The sequence below is a fragment of the Chrysemys picta genome, chromosome 8 (assembly GCF_011386835.1).
Source record: "Chrysemys picta bellii isolate R12L10 chromosome 8, ASM1138683v2, whole genome shotgun sequence".
NCBI classification, from domain to species: Eukaryota; Metazoa; Chordata; order Testudines; family Emydidae; genus Chrysemys; species Chrysemys picta.
Window position 1 is genome coordinate 72,795,876 of NC_088798.1, and position 9,760 is coordinate 72,805,635.

Below are 9,760 nucleotides of genomic sequence, written 5' to 3' on the forward strand. Positions count from 1 at the left end.
AGTATCAAGCGGAGTGCCCCAGGGTATGGTCCTGAGCTGGTTTTGTTCAACATCTTTATTAATGATCTGGATGATGGGATAAATTGCACCCTCAGCAAGTTCACAGATGACACTAAACTGGGGGGAGAAGTAGATATGCTGGAGGGTAGGGATAGGGTCCAGAGTGACTATACAAATTGGAGGACTGGGCCAAAAGAAATCTGATGAGGTTCAACAAGGACAAGTGCAGAGTCCTGCACTTAGGATGGAAGAATCCCATGCATGGCTAGAGGCTGGGGACTGACTGGCTAAGCAGCAATTCTGCAGAAAAGGACCTGGGGATTACAGTGGATGAGAAGCTGGATATGAGTCAGCAGTGTGCCCTTGTTGCCAAGAAGGCCAACGACATATTGGGCTGCATTAGTAGGAGCATTGCCAGCAGATCGAGGGAAGTGATTATTCCCCTCTATTCAGCACTGGTGAGGCCACACCTGGTCTATTGTGTCCAGTTTTGGTCCCCCCACTACAGAAAGGATGTGGACAAATTGGAGATAGTCCTGCAGAGAGCAACAAAAATGATTAGGGAGCTGGGGCACATAACTTATGAGGAGAAGCTGAGGGAACTGGGGTTATTTAGTCTGGAGAAAAGAAGAGTGAGGTGGGATTTGGTAGCAGCCTTCAGTGGGGGTTCCAAAGAGGATGGAGCTCGGCTGTTCTCAGTGGTGGCAGATGACAGAACAAGGAGCAATGGTCTCAAGTTGCAGTGGGGGAGATCTAGGTTGAATATTAGGAAACACTATTTCACTAGGAGGGCGGTGAAGCACTGGAATGGGTTGCCTAGAGAGGTACTGGAATCTTCATTCGTAGAGGTTTTTAAGGCCTGGCTTGACAAAGCCCTGGCTGGGATGGTTTAGTTGGTGTTGGTCCTGCTTTAATCAGGGGATTGAACTAGATGACCTCCTGAGGTCCCTGCCAACCCTGATATTCTATGATTCTCTCCCCCCCCCCCCATTCCTTCATCTTCTGGTACTCCAGAACTAGTTTTCTCTGCCAGTACAATAGCCTTCTCTTCGTTGCCTAGTTTCCAAGGCTAGGTCTACACTACCCGCCTGAATCGGCGGGTAGAAATCGATCTCTCGGGGATCGAATTATCGCGTCTCGTTGGGACGCGACAATCGATCCCCGAATCGGTGCTCTTACTCCACCAGCAGAGGTGGGAGTAAGCGCCGTCGATGTGGAGCCACAGAGGTCGATTTTGCCGCCGTCCTCACAGCGGGGTAAGTCGGCTCTGATAGGTCGAATTCAGCGATGCTATTCGCGTAGCTGAATTTGCGTATCTTAAATCGACCCCCCCGCCCGTAGTGAAGACCTGCCCCAATCCTTTTTTAAATTACTAGGTTAATTTGTTAAAAATTCTTTAATAAACAAAAACAACTCACTCTATACAAACAAATAAATAAAATGCAATCATTATCTCAGCAATACAAAGCCTACAGATTTCCAAATTTGTTACAATTAACAGTTATAGCAACACAAGTAGTGACCCCTGGTCTGATGTATGCGAACTTGTATCTTATAATTGATGGACAGTTAACAGAACCTAAATAGGATGTAACTTTCTCGCTTGGTTATAGTTTTTAGGGTATTCAGTACTCTCATATCACAGCCTTGGAGTTTGGAAATCAAGGAGGTGACCGTTAAGAAGAATTAACCCAAGGCTGGGATTTTCAAAAGCCGAAGTTGTGCACCCATATCAGTGCAGTGTTGGGTGCTTTATCTTTTAGGATCCTTTGAAAATAGCAGCCTATATTATTTCAAGCGAGAAATGCCAGTGATTCATACAAAGGCATATGTGTATATAGTCCAAAATGTGTTTCAATCACAGGTAAATAAATATAGATTATGGAAACATAATACTCTTGTCTCCATAGCGCAAGCGCTAAGTGGAAGGGCTCACTCACCGCTCTCCCGGGATCCTTTCCATCCAGCAGGTTGGAATTAGTCTGAGTCTCCAAACTGGTCCCGGGATTCACTTCCACATTGCCATTTTCCACAGGCAAAGACGATCCCAGCGGTTGAAAGAACTTAAAGTCACTATTGCCTGGCCCATCTGTCTGACAGACCTCATAACGATAGGATTGAGAGAGAGTCCCAGTGCCTGTTACGTCTACCAAGTTGTTGGGAAAGTTGGAATCGCCGTAAAAAATTCCCTACACATTCCTGCTGTATTTCTCCTCATGGCGACAATTATCACCACAGAGACAAGATAAATAAAGGAAATTAAAGCCAAAGAAATTACTAAATACAAAAACAACGTTCCATCTTCTTCTGCTTCCTTTGAAGTATCCTCTATCTGCATGTAGGCGTCTGAGAACGCGTCTATCAGGAGCACATGGACCATCGTTGTAGTGGAGCGAGGTGACTTTCCATTATCCCTAATCAGGATGACAAGCTTGTGTTTAAAGTTGTCTCGTTCCGTCACTGGCCTCGTGATTTTTACTTTCCCGTTTTGGAGCCCCTCAGTGAAGAGACTTGGGTCTGTGGCCTTCAGCAGCTGGCAGGAAAGCCAAAAATTCTGACCGGAATCTCCATCCACAGCTACCACCTTCGTCACCAGATAACCCGCCTCCCCCGATCTGGGAACCAGGTCATTAGCGGGGGAGCTGCTGTTCTGCAGAGGGTATAAAATGAAAGGGGCGTTGTCATTTTCATCGATTATCACAACTCGGAAAATGACTTCAGAGCTCCGTGGCGTGGACCCGCCATCTGCAACTCTCACTGCAACCTGGAAATCCCTCGTTTGCTCATAATCCAAAGACCGCAGAACGTACACGTTCCCGTTTTCGGAGTTTGTGGGGATGTAAGAAGACAACTGGAAGTTACCGACCTTCCCAGGCAATAGCAAGTACTGCACTCCGGCATTCTGCTCTGCATCCATGTTATCAGCGCGCACGGCTCCAACCAGCTGGTTGGGATTGTTGTTTTCCTTGAGGTACTACATGAGGTATGATGACTGATTAACGATAACCTGCCGGTGTTTAATGTCCCATATTTGCACACTGATGACCCGCTCAGCGGTTAGCCTGGGGTGCCCTAGGTCTGTGGCTGTGATGGTTATGTTATATTCCGGCACTTCCTCCCTGTCCCGGGGACTTTGTGTCACTAGCTCGTAATAATTCTGGAATGTTGGTTTAAGAGCAAAAGGAAGATTATCCTGAATGGAGCAAATTCTTTTCCCATTGTCCCCGGAATCCCCGTCTCTCACATTGAACAGGGCCACCACGGTCTCGTTGGGGGAGTCCTCAGATACTGGGCTGGTTACGGAGGTGATTGTCACCTCTGGGGGATTGTCATTTACATCGATAACCTGCACAAGGACCTTAGAGTGTGCAGAGAGGCCCCCAGAATCGGTGGCCTCAATGTCCAGTTCATACATCGCTGCTTCTTCAAAATCAATCAATCTCCAAACGGCGATTTCGCCTGTTAATCGGTTTAACTTGAATAACCGGAGGACCGTTAGGTATCTGCTTGAATTAATAGGTGATGTCTGCATTTGAACCATGATCCAAACCGCTGGCTTCAACATTAGAGACCAGAATACTCCGAAGACTGTTTTCCACCAACTTCACCGTATACACTGACTCACTGAACTGAGGAGAGTTGTCATTTATATCTAGAACAACGACGCCTATCTGAGCTGTGCCCGTCCTCTGCGGAGTGCTCCCATCGGCAGCTGTGAGGATCAAATTAAATTCTGTCTTCTCCCCACGATCTAGCTGTTTCTCTAGCACCAGCTCCGCATACTTACTGCCGTCCCGGTGGGTTTGCACATCCAGACGGAAGTGTTCATTGGAACTGATCGTGTAGCTTTGGATACCGTTTGTTCCCACGTCTGAATCCTGGGCTCTTCCTAGGGGGAAGCGGGTGTGGGTTTGAGACACTTCCGTTAATGTTCAAGATCAGCTCTTTTGGGGGAAATGTAGGTAAATTGTCATTGATAGCCTCTTTCTGCACGTCGCCCAGATATAACTGCAATGGATCTTCCAGCACTAGTTCGAAATATAAAGTGCAAGGGTCGAGGGGCCCGCACAGCCATCCTCGGTCTATTTGCTCTCCTATTAATAAATCCCCGCTGTTTACATTGAGCAGCAGCTGCTCTTGGTTGTCCTGAGAAGAAACGACCCTGGCTTTACGAATAGAGAGCTTTCTTACATCCAGCCCCAGATCCTTTGCGATTAGGGTGACCAGACAGCAAATGTGAAAAATCGTGAGGTGGGGGGACGGGGGTAATAGGCGCCTATATAAGAAAAAGACCCCCAAATCGGGACTGTCCCTATAAAATCGGGACATCTGGTCACCCTATTTGCGATATTGCCTACAAAAGATCCGCTTTCCCTCTCCTCTGGCATCGAGTATCGCAGGGTGTCCGATACCGCCCCGCAAACAGAAACAAGCAGAAAGACACAGAGGACTTGCCTTCTCCTGCCGAGCTTCCCTTCTCTGCGAATCATTCCAAAGCACAGCTGATCCCAGGGACCCGGAGTGGTTCCCATTGCTGGAGGCGGTCTTACCGGTGCATTGAGGCCCGGCTACTTATTAGTCCTTGAATGTCTTCCCAAGCAGTTCTCCCTTTTTCCTCTTCGCAGAATGACGCCTTTATAACAATGGAGCGGACAATATTTGCGTCGCCATTTCTGCAGCAGCTTGGCCAACAGCGCCACCAAGTGTTCAACTGACAATTACAGAAACCAGTCTGACTGGAATCTAGGTACAGTTAAAATCAAGGGCCGTAAGTATCCCCAGGGCAAATATACACATACGCTATACATACATTTGCTCTGAAGGCTGTTTGTTATATGTTAATAGACGGTAATATGAAATGAATATAGAGAGGAAACGAAACTATAACAAATGATCTTAACTTCCCTAGTTCAATCATTTTAATATCTATTGTATGTAAAACGGGACAACACTGTTTTATTTATATAGAATGATATATATAGATATAATCCATTGTTCTTAGAACACTGTTGTCACCATTTTCAGAGTTTATATAAATATAAAAATTTTCACTTACCCTACTAGTAAACATCTCAAATTGGCATTCTGATCCGAATCTAAAGCAGTAGAATTTACATTGTCAGTACAGCTGAGTTGTTTTGTCCAGTGCAAGGTGCATGAGAGTTGAGTAAATATACAAGAATCGGGATAAAACGGGTAATTTTCTATTTTAATGTTTCCAGAGCTTCTCGCTCTGTAGATGATTTACTCAAGCTTCTCACAGTCGAAGGCCTTTCCGATTATCAGAGGTATTTTTTATTTTGTTATGAATTTTATCACAGAGTGATAAAATTATTCAATTTTCCACAGAAAACCTCCTATTGTTCCCTAAATCCTTTGACACTAAAAAGACCTACACCAGTACCTCGTGTTCAGTTTTCTTTTATCACACCATATCCTTTAATTTCAGAACCTCAATGAGAACTTTGTAAAATGCAATGATTCGGCACAATTTTTGCATCCTAAAAGTAGTTAATTGTTTCCAGCTTTCTAAAATCTACTTCTTTCATGTAGGTGTCTCCTGTTCAGGAATTTAGATAAGAAGCTTATTTTACTTGGATAAATTCTTAGGGCTGAAAGCATATGTTCTCTTCCTGTACCTCCCCTTCGCCACTTGTTCCTTTCCCACCTCACTCGTTCATATCAGTCTTTTGATGCATTCTTCTCCAGCCGTACTCTGCAGGCAGCCTGATTCATGTTTCGTGCATTTTCCTTTACATATAGAGCAAAACTAGAAACGTCTGTCTGCCTTCCATCTCCAGGTCTTCGTGGATTTCCATCATCAAATGCAGGAAGTCTGTATAATTGTGTTGGTTTCCTTTTTATTATCAGTTCCTGGAATGGGCTCTCATCCTTGCCTGTCTACAGCGATACCTCAAAATCTTAATAATTGGTAAGGACATGACTGTCAGGAAAATGCGGATCATTGTTCCTTATCTCCAGAATCTCCATCTTCACTGTAAATACACAGAGTAGATTTTCCGTTTCTGCCTCCATACTCAGACGAAAAAGGTGTTGAGTACCTACGTTTACTCTATTCGATCTTCACTTATATTTACCAATGTGAAAAAGGGGAAAGTGTAACAGTTTATTTCTCCCGGAATTAACTCGGATCTTACCATTCAACCGTCTGTGTATGAATCGTTCCAGATCTTTGGCAGAAATCCCTCCCCCTCATTCTACAGGAATCAGCGAATAAGCGACATCATATAGCAAAAGGAAGAGAAAGAAAACCACTGTCTGTGATCACATTTATAATCTCCTTCCGCGGAAGAGAGGTTTCATTTCATTTCTTGACGCGGCGACGCTTTTAAATCCCTTTGAACGGTTTTGAGCGAGGGTAATAGTCAAATATAAGCACAATATTGCAGCCGGGAATTCAACAGCCAGATAACGTCAGGGTAGCTGTTTCTCAGCAGGCTGCTTCCTGCCTGAAAATTCCTTGAGTCTCAGCAGCAATAAAATACAGCAAGAGCGACACGGAGTGTTCAAACCAAGAACTGCAAATATGCGTTTAAATAGCTCAGACAACATTTCTATACTATGTTTTGTCTCTTTTCAAATTAAGATATTGATACGTTACTCATTTTCAAAAATTTGCACGCATACATGGATTCAGTTATGTTCAACACACTTAAAACTGCACAAAGAATCTAGCTGTTTCACGATAGCCTAAGACATTTTATACTAACATTTTTCCACATATGGCTAATAAATGTCATATAGGAAATGTAAGTATACCAGACATCGCTACGACACTCTATGTAGAACATAGGTCAAGAAACCAGTCATGTCGGCTGACAGGTTGGTCACAGAAGGCTGAAAACGTGGTTATTTGTTGCTTTTCCAAGGAGGCACTCCTACCACATTTTCATATCTTGTGCTTGCTTAAGTAATCCGAGTTTAAGAGCCAATTTCATAATGTAAACCAGGTATCTTATGTTGTTACTGAAGCCATCACACAATTTATGGGCAATCCATACCCCCAAAACCCCCAAGCAGCGTCTCAGGGCTTGGAGAACAAAGGAAACCTCTATGCTTTACATCATATCAAAGGTTACCCCCAAGTGAGATAATTATTACCTCTATTTTTTTTTACTTGCGGCATTTTCAGCTACTGGTACTTGCATTTCCACTTTACCTTGTCTGTGACATTCTGCTGAAAGTTTGCGAATGGCTGGATGATTTGGCCTTCCATGAGATCTCTAACCAGTCCCTTTCCTGTCTCCACGTTTTCAAGGAAATAACACTAATTCTCTTTTGTATCCGTGACATGCTCCATATCTCCAGAGAAATGTTCACGTCTTAGTTTCAGCCTTTAGGGTCTATTTTTCAAAGCCATTAATATGAATCAGCCAAATTAATGTTCTGATTTTCCTAATATTTGTGTTCAGATGGACATACGTTCATTTTAAGGTATTTCAGTTTAATCCACATGCCAAACATGTCACAGGAGTCTGGAACAGCTACAACTCTCCAATATGATTCCTGAGGTATTAAAGAGTCCAGAGAGAGACCATAAAAGAACATTTGTTTTTCCAACAATTCATGACATCTGCGTCGAAAACTCCATCTACCCAATATCTGTTTTATGTTGAGGTAGAATCCGCATTTTATTCTTTGAATTCATTACATTTATTAGCAATTCAAGCAATTAATACAAGTCGTTGCTGTGATTGACCTCAATGGCATAACACGAACTACAGACGGGAATGCCATCAGCATCAGAACCAATATGCATGAGTTATCTAATTGGGATAGTGAAACAATTCTACCCTGGTTTTGTATCACCGCCTTTTTGGCTTTTAATTTCTCCGTTTTTTCATGGATGATATCGAGTAGATTGATCAAATAATATTGTTACCAAGGGTCTAGTACTTTTATCCAAGTTTTAAGTTCTCACAAAAAGTCAGAATATTTCATGTTGTTGATAATGTATAGAGAGGTCTTTCTGCCCCTGCTTTCTTATGATACAGGTCTGTATTCTTGTTCTCGAGTCCCACTAGTATCTTAATTAGCCTGATGTTATTTTAGTTGACATCTTATTTTTCACCTATTAACGGGTGCTCAGCAATAGCACATGATTCATAGGAGAAATTAGTGTCCTCAAAGAATTTATTTGGAGCAATGATTGTCACCTGGATGGCCGGTATAAAGCAGTAATTACCTTTTACAATTTTAGCATCGACATTTTGGACAGACTTGAGTGGTGAGAGTTGAGAGACAATGAGAGCACACAGAACATTATAGTAAACAATGCAGGAGATTACCAACATAGGAACAAAAGTATCAAGAGTGGGATAAAGGTGGAAAGGGTGGGTTTGGCGTTATTAAAAAGAAAGCTCAGCGGTTTGAGCATTGACCTCCTAAACCCAGGCTTGTGAGTTCAATCCTTGAGGGGGGCATTTACGGATTTGGGGCAAAAATCTATCTGAGGATTGGTCCTGCTTTGAGCAGGGGGTTGGACTAGATGACCTCCTGAGGTCCCTTCCAACCCTGATAGTCTATGATGCTAAAGCAACAACAGGATTTTGTGAGAAACTGTAGAAGGACTCAGAGATTCCAGGGAGATATGAAGGAAAATTGAGTTTTCAATTAAGGGAGAAGTAACACAGGGAAGGAATTAGAAGGAATAATACAATGTTTCCCTTGGGAAAGACTTCGAAATGTCAGACTGCCAGTTACAGACGAGAGACTGGAGGGAGGAGAGAAGTCTGGGTTGATAAGTAGATTTCGGAATCTGAGTTGAAAACATGAAAGGAGATAAAGTATTTGAGTGCGAAAATGAGGGGATCACGACCAGAAACCGGTGTAACTAAATAAGAAATGAGCTAATAAAGGAGATGCCAAAGGAGCAGTCAGTGACATCGGAGGAGAATCATGAAATTATAAAACCAGTGAAGCAAAAAAAGAGAAATTAGGAAAGCGAGAGCTGCCTACTGTTTTTGACATCGCGAATCAAGAAGGATGAGGACAGAGAAGTACACCTTGGGTTTACCTAGAAGGAGGTCAGTAATGCCATTGGAGAGGTTTGTTATGGTAGGATGTAGAATAGACCTGAGTGACCAAAGGAGGAGAGGAAGGGAAGGCAGTCAGAGTAAACAGCAACCTACAGCATTATGGAGACAAACGGGAAAAGGAAGATGGAGGGGAGTAGTTGGTGAATCTGAGTCCTTACCTCGAACTTAAAGGCTATTTTTCGTGTGCATTATTTTTAAAAGGGAACTCGTTTTCATCCCTCGCCTTGGCGTGAATGCTCGCTGTCTTCCAAGGGAAGACGCAAACCCAGCCACAGCTAGCCAGATCGAGGCAGACTAGCGAAATCTCGCGTTACACTTCAGCACCAAGGACAGGAAGCGAGAAACTGTCCCACCCTGTTAAATACTTCCTAGCTCACACTTCTATTGCTGACAAGGCAAAGGCAAGACCAAGGGCTTCTTAACTGTTTTCGTCGACCTTGTATTACTTTAACACATTTATGTTTACTACAAAGCAACAAGTTCAGATAAACTGGTTTGTTGCTTCTTGTTTTGTTTGTATCCCTGACATACCAAGAAAACTACGTTATATTAAGAATTCTGTTTTAAAAACCTCCGAAAAAATGATCTACATTTGTGATCTCTCTAATGTATACACAGATACTCGGGAAGTAGGAAATTTCCATTTTGAGAAAGTTGGAGGATCAGCACAATAGTAAAAGCTAACCCTATTGGGCCTAAAA

The 9,760-nt window shown here is 43.2% G+C and overlaps 1 pseudogene; it reads right to left on the reverse strand.

The window, feature by feature from the left end:
- Positions 1–1,420: 1,420 nt before the first annotated feature.
- LOC101932272 (protocadherin beta-16-like) lies at positions 1,421–4,636 on the reverse strand (annotated as a pseudogene).
- Between the last annotated feature and the right edge of the window lie 5,124 nt (positions 4,637–9,760).